Source organism: Cibotium barometz, chromosome 16 (assembly GCF_041138505.1).
Source record: "Cibotium barometz isolate CiBa-2024 chromosome 16, ASM4113850v1, whole genome shotgun sequence".
Lineage (NCBI taxonomy): Eukaryota > Viridiplantae > Streptophyta > Polypodiopsida > Cyatheales > Cibotiaceae > Cibotium > Cibotium barometz.
The window spans coordinates 27,746,855-27,757,083 of record NC_141061.1 but is presented as its reverse complement, the minus strand read 5'-3'; positions in this window follow the sequence as shown (position 1 = coordinate 27,757,083).

The following is a 10,229-nucleotide window of genomic DNA, read 5'->3' as shown; positions in this document are numbered from 1 at the left end:
GCTAGTCGTGGGATAAAACACCAATGTACAATGCCGTATACCCCTCAGCAAAATGGTCACTTATGGAGATGGCATGATGTATAGTCAAGAGCCAAGCTTTGCCACATGCGTTTTGGCTTGAGGCTGTCATGTGTGCTGCATATGTACTCAACAGGTGTCCCACTAAGGCCTTGCAGTCTATTACTCCATATGAAGCTTGGCATGGCAGGAAGCCTTCTATTGGTCACTTGTGTGTCTTTGGTTGCTTGGCCTATGCTTTAGTGCCTATGCAACAACGCAGAAAATTGGATGATAAGGCTGTCAAATGCATTTTTGTTGGTTATAGTGCCGAGAGCAAGGGTTACAGATTGTATCATCCGCAATCAAAGCGTATCTTGATTAGTCAAGATGTTGTTTTTGTGGAAGATGCTGTGCAGCCTTTGTTATCATGTACCAAAGAGACAGGTGTGAGGTCACGAGATGTATTTGATACGTTGTTGCCTCTCTTTACAGGTGGGAATTCAAATGTAAGTCCTAATGAGGCAAATATTCAGCCTATGCAGATATCAAACGACATCATAGATCAGCTTATTTCTGATGCAGATTTACAGGATGTAATTCATGAGGATAGGGCTGAAAATGAGCAGGCTAGAGGTATGCCTAAATGGCTCGTGCAAACCTTGCGTGATAGTAAGATTGATGCACCTATGACTAGTCGTACTCGTTCAGGTTTTCAGCATGCCTCTTATACATCAGATTGTTATGCTTTGGCTGTGTCTAGTATGTGTGAAGAGGAAGAACCTCTTTCATTTGATGAGGCACAAAATTCAGAAAATTGGTTGGCTGCAATGCAAAGTGAATATGATGCTATAAGGAAGAATGGTACATGGTCTTTGTGTGATTTGCCTATTGGTAAAAAGGCCATTAGATGCAAGTGGGTTTTTAAGTTGAAACGAAAGCCAGAAGGCAGTGTTGATCGCTATAAGGCTAGACTTGTTGCAAAGGGTTATGCTCAAGAAAAGGGCATTGATTTTGATGAGACCTTTGCTCCCACTTGTCGTATGACTACCATTCGTAGCATTTGTGCATTAGCAGCTCATAATGGTTGGAATGTACATCAGTTGGACATAAAGACTGTGTTCTTGAATGGAGATTTGTATGAGGAGGTGTATGTATCGCAGCCTCGTGGTTTTGTTCAAAGAGGGCAGGAAAACAAAGTGTGCAGGTTGAAAAAGGCTTTATATGGTTTAAAGCAAGCTCCACGAGCTTGGTATGAAAAGATACATGCATATTTAACTGCACATGGTTTTCAGAATAGTCCAACAGAAAGCACTTTATATGTTAAATGTGTGGATGATGTACATCTAATCATTGCTCTCTATGTCGATGACATGCTGCTCACAGGACTAAATGAAAGTCATATTGCTTATTTTAAGGCTGATTTGAATGCCTCTTTTGAGATGTCAGATTTGGGGCATTTGAATCATTATTTGGGGATACAATTTAAGCAATGTGATGGAGGTATTGCTTTGTGTCAGACAAAGTATATTGAGACATTGTTGCGGAGATTTGGCCTTGAGGACTACAAGCCTATTGCTACTCCAATGGAGACAGGTTTGACGTTGAGTCTTCATGATGGTGGAGATCACTTTGATGTCACACTCTATCAGACAGCTGTTGGTTGCCTCATTTATGTATGCATTACGAGGCTGGACATTCAGTTTGCAGTCTCACAGGTGAGCAGGTTTATGCATAGCCCAGGGTCTCAGCATTGGAAGGCAGTTAAACGAATCTTTCGCTACTTGAGTGGCACCATACATCTTGGGTTGTTTTATCCCAAGGGGGGATTGTTGCCGCCAAACACTATATTTGTGAGTTTGGGAATTTTTCAACTCCCATTTTTTGAATACTAAAAAGGTGGGACCTGGAAAACATGCATATAAGTTTTTCAAAACCATATCATATGACCTATTGTTGGAAAGCGCTTGGAAAATGGAATCTAGTGAGCTATAGAGCGCTCAATTTGGAGTAACGGTGTTCAAGTTATGATTAATCCAAAGATTTGACCACATGTCCCAAACTTATGGGAAATTCCCATATTCCCCAATATGGTGTTGCCAGATTTGCATGCTTTTTCGGACTCAGATTGGGCTGGTTGCTATGACACAAGAGTGTCCACAAGTGGTTTTTGTTTCATGCTCGGTAGCTCATGCATATCTTGGTTGAGCGAGAAGCAACCTACTGTGGCCACTTCTAGTTGTGAAGCTGAGTACAGGGCAGCTTTCACAGCTACGGTTGAGTGTGTGTGGCTCAGATGGCTTATGGCTGACTTGGGTGTTGGATAGGAGTCTGCCACCTCTATCTTCACTGACAGTCAGAGTGCATTGGCAGTTGCGAGAAACCCAGTTTTTCATGCTTGCACAAAGCACATTGAGGTGCATTATCACTATGTCAGGGAGAGACTCTCAGCAGGAGAGATCAGCTTGGCCTATGTGCCAACACAGGACAACCTCACCGATCTTTTCACAAAGGTGCTTCCTCGTGAGAAGTTCGAAGCTTTCCGCAAAGTTTTGGGCTTGCTCCCCTTTGTGGACTGATCTACTTCGGGCATGGCACTCCCCTATACATGAGTGCCAGCTCTCGTTCACACCATCATTCCCAGGGGGGATTTGTTTGCCATATATATATAGGCAGTGATGTGTGTGAACACACTTAGGACCACCGGGACACTTTTTCCCTCTTTAGGAGGTTTTTTCCCCCGGCTTGTATATACGCCCATCCTTCTAGGGCTAACTTATCTTTTGTACATTGACACAATCTAATACACTTTGTGTTGTGTGCATTCTTGCTTCTTCTTCTCCAAGCTTTGTGTGCTTTCCTGCAACCCTAATTCCAACAGGGAATATACCGACGCTATAGCAGAATTTTTTTTAGACAGAATAGTGTTGCTTGGCTGCCTCTCTTTGTTGTTGAAACCACTCTGGTGTCTCTGTGAGCTCCTGAGCAATGGCTTCCCACTCCCTGTCATCTAGCCAAACAGGTTTCTCTTTCCCCTCTCTAAATGCATCCCTCGCCTCTGACCTACGATGCCCCATCAAAATGCGAGCTATATACTGTATCCACTCATTAGAGACGACATTCATAGGGTCAGATGGCTGAAACTCTTGCTTTATCTTTGTATTTATGTAATTTTTCTTCTCCTTATCTTGCTGATCCCATTTAGTCATGACAGAGTTGTGAAACTGTATAGTGCACAATTGTCGAATGTGTGTCTTCATTGCCTTCCCTGCACTATTCATTATTGGTGCCCCATCCCTAATTGTGTATACCTTGCTGTTGTCATGGTCATGTGCACCCCAGGGAGTGGAAGGTGAACCGATGGGTGTGCTATCAACAGATGAGAGCGAAGGACGACAGTCACGTGGTGGTGGTGTCATAGCATCTGTGGCACTACCACCACAACAACCTCCCCCTGAAGACCTACTACGTGAGCGACGTCTATGTGAAGAGGTGGTAGATCGAGCTGTAAGAGGAGTGGAACGCTGTGTGGTATGAGGTGTGGGAGCTGCTGTCGTACCTACGGGTGTGGGAACTAGCATCGTGAAGCAGATGGTGAGGCAGATGTCCCTGCTCCAGAACCCCAATAACTCTGAGCCATGGCTCTCTGCTCTGGAGTCATGGACGAGAGAAAACCATATAACTGCTGGGGACTCATGCCCTGCGGTGTATGGTTAAATGAGAAATTAGGACTGTAGTCGAGCGGCGGTGAGTCATCACCCATGGCCTGTTGGACAAAAAACCATATGACAAACTTGTGCGAAATGAAAATTACACGGTAAACAATGAAAGAACCATATGACAAACATTAACAATGATAAACAACAATGGTAAAACCATATCAATTTGCACCTGCACTAGTGATTATGACGGTAAACATTAACAATGGTAAACAATGAAAGGACCATATGACAAACATTAACTTTCCTAAACAACAATGGTAAACCATATCACTTTGCACCTTCAATGTCATAAAATCATTACAAATATGTCATAACTATTTGCATAATCATTAAGATACATCATTTTAAAAATAATTATCTATTCTATCATCCTCATTAAGATCAGTAGCCCCAAAGAGATCTATGTCTATGTACATTTCAGCATCCTCATCATTAAAAGTCCCTTGATGAAGGATGTCCTCATCATCTATGTCTTCTTCCTCAACATGTTTTCCAGCTTCATTGGTTTGCACCTCTTCATTTGGATCTTGCTCTAGTTGCTCCTCTTCATTTACTTGCTCCTCTTCATTGTTGATATCGGCTTGTTCTTGCTGCTCCCCACACCACCTTGTGAATCCACATCACCCTGTTGTAGCTCAAATTCTTCAAAAATTTGCTTACTACGGGAGGCGACGACTTGAACCACAAATAGCCAGCGTCGTGGATCTTTCTGGAAGATACCTAACATGTTCTTGGTGGACATTCTTTCGTAATGCTTTTGAGTATCTTGAATCAAGTCGAGGATCACATACATGACATGCATTGTAACCCGATATAGACAAACCTGAGCATTCTCCATAGCCAGGCCAATCATGCATTGTCCACATGAGAATACCTTGCACAGTTTCAAGTCTTTGGCCACTCTACTGCTGCTTTGACATGTCCTTCACTTCAATTCCGTTCCACAAGGTGCATAACTCATCAATAAGTGGTGCCAAATATACATCCATGTTCTTCACCTTGTACTTTCCTGGAACTATTAATGAGAGCAACAAATGACCTTTCTTTATTGCTAACTATGGCGGAAGATTATAATTCACAAGGCAAACAAGCCATGTGCTCCATGAAGAGCTCCTTAAACCAAAAGGGTTTACACCATCCATTGCTAGGCCAAGACGGAGGCTACAAGAATCTTCCCTAAAAGCCGGCCATTTCTCTTCAATGTATCTCCATGCGGGTGAATCAGCAGGCACACGTATCACTTCATCTGTGGATCGAGTTGTGGCATGCCATGTCATCAAGCTTGCTATAGATTTGAACCTGAACATGCTTTTTATTCTTGGGATGATTGGAAAGTGCCTAAGAACCTTTACCGGGACAGCTTCCCCCTGAACATCTTCTCTGTATTATCTGTTAGAGCCACAATGGGGACATTCTTGCAAATGCTCATATTCATGGCGGAAGAGGCAACAATCATTACGACAAGCATGAATATTATTGTAATCCATGCCTATGGATTTCAATAACTTCTTGGCATCTGCACGAGATGGAGGCATCTCGTTGCGCCGGGGGGCAATATCTGGTCTTTCAAAAGCCTGCAAGTATGGCAATATCTGATCGTTACTATTAAGATTTAGTCAAATACAAGTTGAAAATTTATCATTTCAACATTAGGTGTAATCTCCAAAAAATCCTTACTTGAAGAGTTCAGTGACACTTGTATTAGACGATCCAAAAATTGACTATAAATTTAGCATCGTAAGAGATGCACGCAATACAGATATCTTGGCACCATCGTATAGTGGAAGGCGTGAAAGTTTACGCATGGCCTCTTCCTCTGGTTCATAATTTGGCCGTTGAGAGTGTCGTGGTTGATGATCTTCATGTTCATGCTCCTCGAAGACAGCTTCTTGTTGCTCGATGAAGGCATCCAACATTTCCTCCATTGGACCTTCTTCCATTTCCTGACCTTCTTCCATTCCCTCAGGTGCTGTTAATTGAGCTCCATCCGTCACTCCCTCCTTCGATATTCTCATCCTTTGTTGGGGACGAGCATTCATAGGTGCAATGTTATCAAGATGCGGCTGCACACTTGCTTGGTTGTACGATTGAAACCGTAAATTTTGCAAGCGCTCCATTGGAAATATGCCAGCATCATGAATATGCTGGTTGCAAATCCTTCGTTTTCGAAAGATTTGGTACTTACATCGCATGCATGGACACGCTATTCTCTCTTCAAGATTGAGAGGCTCCATCTAGCAAGATAACATGTATATGTAGCTCATTAAATGCAAATCATTATGCATTACACAAAGCATTATGTAAACCATAAAACAGGGCTTCTTTTCCCCAGCCGTGAGGGAGATTTTAAAAATAACATTTAAAGCGTCAAACGGACTTCTTTTCCCCAGCCGTTGAGGGAGATTTTAAAAATATTAAAAAAGCGTCAAACGGGCTTCTTTTTCCCAGCCGTTGAGGGAGATTTTAAAAATAACTTATACATTAGCTTATCTTTTCTCCATACAAAATTAAGAAGGTAATTAGAAGAAGGATGGAGAGAGGGGATAGCTCTATTCATAAATAGCTATTTATAAAGGCCTTATGCATAAATCTCTATGCATAGATTCTACAAATAGAGCCTACACATTGAGCTCTATGCATAGAAGCCTACACCTAAAGCTGAATGCATAGAGCCTTATGCATAAAGCCTATGCATAATGATCTATACATAAGCTTATGTGTAATGCTCTATACGTAAGTCTTATGCAAGCTTTATGAATAAGGTTTATGCAATCGTATGCATAGTAAGGCTTGCAAGCCTTAAGTATAAGCTTGCATAATAAGGCTGCAAGACTTATGCATAAGCTCTATGCATAAGCCTTATGCATAAGTCTTATGCATAAGCTCTATGCTATAAGCCTTATGCACTATGCTAACCCTTAAACCCATCACCCAAGGATGTAATAAACATGATCTTGTCTTACATGGATAAGAGATCTTACCTTGATAACATATACAAACTCTATGAATAAAGAGAATACCTTATGCATAGAAAAACAGAGCATAAGAAATATATGTTATATGTATAAGAGAGTATAAACATTCAAAAAGCTTATGCTCTCCATCCATGCAAGGCACTCTACATCAGAAAAAAGCTTTATGCATAAAAACATAACGCATGAAGCCTTATGCATAAAGCTCATCCATAAGATTTATACATAAAACATTATGTATTAAGCTTTATGCATAGATCTTAATTCATACATTCAGCTAGATTCATATAGCTCTATGCATAAACTCTATGTATAGATCTTGCATAAGCTTACAAGCCCTATGTATAGAGCTTTCATAATCTTACAACCTCTATGTTTAAAGCCTATACATAGAGCTTATGCATTAAGCTTACAAGAAGGCTATGCATAGAGCTTTCAACAAGAAGGCTATGCAAAGATCTTGAAAAAGGCTATGCAAGCTCTATGTATAATGCCCATGCAAGCTTTCAAGAAACCTATGTATAGAGATTTTATAAGCTTGCAAACTCTATGCATAAAGCCTATGCATAGAGCTTATGCATAGAGATTTTACAAGCTCGCAAGCTCTATGCATACAAGCCTATGCATAGAGCTTATGCATAAAGCTTGCAAGAAGGCTATGCATAGAGATTGCAAGCTTATGATAGGTTTTATGCATAGATCTTGCAATAATCCTATGTATAAGCTTGTAAGAACCCTAAACTAACCCTAAACTTGGCACCCAAGGGTACAATAATACGTAGAAAAAAGCATAAACAAGGAAAATCGAAAGAGGGACTATCTCTTTTTTTGCGAAGCTAAAGGAGAGGATTGGTGAAAGATTGGTGAAAGACCTGCAAAACAAAATACTAAACAAAGTAATTAGTAAATTAAACATAAGAATAAGAACTAATACACAAGTAATACAAAACCCTAAAATCTCTATGCATGCATTAGGAGATCTATGCATACATAGAGAGCTCTCAACATGCATAGAGAGCCAAAAAAAACACAAAACCCTAAACGCCTTATATCCTAAAAAGCAAAAGCAAGAGCATATTAGTAAAAGTAGGAGGATAAGTTAAAGTGGAGAAAAAACACACAACAACAAGAGTGGGTTGAATGTAAAAAGACAAAATCTTGAAGGAGATGGACAGACGCATACCTTCTCTGGATGCAATTCGACGCTGTGCGAAACAGAGAACAATAGGTTCTCGACTGTAAAAAACTTATGAGCGTCGATATACGTGTCGGTATATGAAATTTTGAAAATTGCCCACCCGACTTTTCGCCTCCAAGTTTACGACGGGCATACCGACGTTCGACATTTGCGTCGGTATTCTAACGTCGGTATGCCCTAAACCTCTAGTAGTGTAATGCCTGAAATAGAAGAGGATGATACTACGGAGGCTACACCTATTGATTGAAGATTCAGATGGAGAGGTATTTCTAGAAATAGATAAATTTAGAGACATGGATCTAACTGAGGAAATAGATAAATTTGGGGCCACGGATCTAACTGAGGATGAGAGAGTCGATGATGAGCTATAACATCTTATTTCAATTTTATTCACCAACAAATAGTTGGTTTTTATTAATGTTTTTCTTTTTTATACACTTAATTTTGTTAAGAACTACAAAATAAAATAAAATAAAATAGATTTCGACACCCTTTTCGCAACTTATTCCAACCTTTATTTCAACGCTTGCCTTTGACGGTTATTTTGATGATCATTTCGACGTCAGATTTCGCGGGTATCTCGACGGCGCGAAAACCGTTGATACAACGTGTCGCAAATGGGTCATCCTTTAGTAGTGTAAGACTATCCAAGATCCTCGATCCTCTAAATTTTAAAAATATATTCCTATTTCTAAATCTTTTGACAAGTATCAAGGATTGAAAAATACTTTCAAACACTTTAACAATAAGAAGAAGAAAGATTCTAATACCACGACTGAAGAGAATACTTCTAAGGTAAACAAAGATGAGAAAAAGCAACGAATCAGATGCTTTAAGTGCAACAAAGAAGACCAAAAGCAGCAAATCAAATGCTTCAAAGTGCAACAAGGAAGGACACATTGCTTCCAAATGTCCAGAGAGGAAAGTCAACATAATCGATGAAGCGAATGATACGGAGGGTGACTATGTGCCCGAGGAAGACAATAACTTAGACCATGATAATCTTTTAGACCAAGGAGGTAATTCTAAACACTCACATACCCAGTCTACCCCACACATGTTATTAAAAATGGAAGGTAAGGTAAAAAGTAATTCAATCATATTCTTACACCCAATGATGGTGGCACCCATGACTTTATTTCTGAAAGGTTTGTGAATGCACTTAATCTAGAAGTCACACCATCCAAATATAAAATCAAAACTACTTTTAATAATCAAAAGTATAACTACACCAAAGAAGTAAGAAATTTAAAATTGACAATATCACTTTATGATGAAGAGGAAAGAACTTTTTTTGTTACACCACTACAAGGTATTGATGTAATTCTTGATATACCTTGGAGACACAAGTATAACCCACACATTAATTATCACAAGCATACTTTGTGTGTCATGCATGAACGAAAAAGTTTGTCTTAATGAAACTAGGAAAAGGATAGTATTACATTCCTTAGACATACTTAGGCTAAGAGAGCATTAAAGAAGAGGTAGAAAACATTCTTAATTTATACAACCTCCCAAGGATCCTTTAAATGACTCTTTTCTTTTCCAATTCTCTAATTGTTTTCTTAATGATTTACCCACTGGTTTACCTATTTCCTAGACCTGAAGACCACATGATTGACATAATACCTGGTAGCATTCCTCCTTATAGAGCACCCTAGGTTTTTTTTTTCTTTGAGATAAGTCTGTTATGCCTTTCTTTGTTGTGGTGTGTATATGATCTTTTTTTAACATTTGGCTCCCTAGCTCTTTTTATGTAGACTTGATGTTATAAATTTGTATAATTTATCTTCAATTTAATGCCTTTCTTTATTGTTGTGTGTATATGGCCTTTTTTTATACATTTGGGACGTGCTTTGCCTTTTTATGTAGCCTTGATGTCATAAATGTTGTATATAATTCCTCTTGAATATACAATGCACATAACTTATTCCATAGTATAGTAATTTATTTCTATTAAAAAAAAATAGTGCCTTTCTTTATTGTAGTGTGTATATGGCTTTGTTTGACATTTGGCTACCTAGCTCTTTTTATGTGGGCTTGGTCTAATAAATGTTGTATAACTTCTTCCATAATGTTAATTAGTTAATGAAATTTTACATGATAATTTCTTTCAAAAATTTGCCATGTTTCTAGAAGGGTTTTGTATTTGCTGTAGAAAATGAACACTGGTAATGACTCATGTGAAGATTTGATGATGCTGTATCAGTTCGAAAGTGTACTAAGATTATGAGGGGTTTACTAGGATTAGGTCAAAGACAAGGAGTTTACTGGTTGCGGAAAAAGTGTTTGTGGGTCTTCTGGATGCTGGGTTGCGTGACTTGGTCTGATGCTGAC